At 31.8% G+C, this 1,643-nt stretch overlaps 1 protein-coding gene across 1 annotated transcript in view; it reads left to right on the top strand.

Moving 5' to 3' along the window:
• ZNF133 (zinc finger protein 133) overlaps nt 1-1,643 on the top strand; it is a 21,144-nt gene that overhangs the window by 16,727 nt on the left and 2,774 nt on the right. The gene's annotated exons all lie outside the window — the stretch shown is intronic.

Below are 1,643 nucleotides of genomic sequence, written 5' to 3'. Positions count from 1 at the left end.
TTTAGTCCTTTTGGTATTGCCCTACAGGTTATGAAGTCATATTTTTAAATCCTTTTTTCTCTGTTCATCAGATTGGGTAATTTCAGTTGATCTGTCTTCAAGTTTACTGTCTTGTCTGTCATCTCCAATATGTTGTTAAGCTGCTGGCCATAGCATTTTTCATTTCAGATATTGTATTTTTTCAATTCTGTCATTTTCATTTACTTTTATTATGATTTTCTGTTTTTGTGTTGTAATGATGAGTCAGTTTTCTTTTAACTACTTTAACAGAATAATTCAGATACTCAATAGATATATATTATTAAATGAAAACTTGCAGAAAAGTATATAGTATACTGTTCAGATTTGTTAAAAAAGAAAAGTGTGTGGAAGACTGTATACCAATATGTTTATGTGAACATAGAAGTCTATTGTTATTTACCACGACTAGTGGTTACCTTGGTGGGGACAGAATTGGAGAGAGTAGGGCAAGGGTTTCTGGGAATTTTTCTTTCTACTTGGCTTTATTTTTAAATGATAGAGGTATAGATATGTTTAAGGAATTTTGTGTGTGTTAATTTTTAAAATACTTTTGACAATTTTGTAAATGTTTCAAGCATTGAGAAGTATATGTTTTCTTTTTATGTGTAAGAAATTTTCTATTTCTCTGTTTTATTAAATTTAAAAGAGAGCCTTACAATTATTCTAGAATCAAGGGAATATATCATATATAATAGGAATTATTATTATTCAAGTTGTTTCTGTCTTTTTTATCTGCTAGGAAGAGTCATAAAACTCCCAATGTCATTGTAATTAGTATCAAATTCGCCATTTATTTCTAAGTTTTTTGCCTTACATTTCACTTGAGTGAACCATTAGGTAGAAAGATTCATGACAATTTGTTACTGAAGTTTTAACATTAAAATTCTCTTTGTTCCATTTGATAGCCTATTAACTTTCCCTTTCTCTCTGGCTAGTCTTAGCACCCACTTTCTTGTGTATATATATATATATATATATATTTGGTATGGCATTTCTGTGTTCATTGTTTATTTTTAAATAAAAATAATGTGATTTGGGTGTTTTTCTTTTAAGCAGCAGCATTTAGCTGGTATTACATTTTATGCCAAACCAAGTGTTGTCTTTTATAATAGAGACTGTGATCATTTCACATTTACTGTAATAACTGATAAGTTTCACAGGACTTACTTAGGGGCTGGCTATGGGGCAAATGCATAGGTGCTTGACTACAGTGAAAGGAAAAGTCGGGGCAGAGAAAGTAAAGCATCTGCCTTAGCTTGGGCTGCAAAAGCAAAATACCATAGACTGGGTGGCATAACAGCAGAAGTTTACTTTCTTACAGTTCTGGAGGCTTGTAGTTCTTGGACAATCAGGGTATCAGTAGATTTCCTTGGCTTGCAGATGGCTGCCTTCTTGCTATATCCTCACATGGCCTTTTCTCTGTGCATACACATCCCTGCTATCTCTTCCTCTTATAAGGACAGCACTCATATTAGATTAGGGACTCATACTTTTGAGCTTTTTTAACCTTAATTACCTCTTTAAATAAAGGTCCTATTTCTAAATACAGTAGCCTTTTATATAGGATGAAATAATTCTGGAATGTAGATGTATACACAATTGGTTTTTAAAAGTTCAATTCA

This window comes from Pteropus alecto, unplaced genomic scaffold (assembly GCF_000325575.1).
Source record: "Pteropus alecto unplaced genomic scaffold, ASM32557v1 scaffold45, whole genome shotgun sequence".
NCBI classification, from domain to species: domain Eukaryota; kingdom Metazoa; phylum Chordata; class Mammalia; order Chiroptera; family Pteropodidae; genus Pteropus; species Pteropus alecto.
This window is presented reverse-complemented; position numbering and strand designations above follow the sequence as displayed.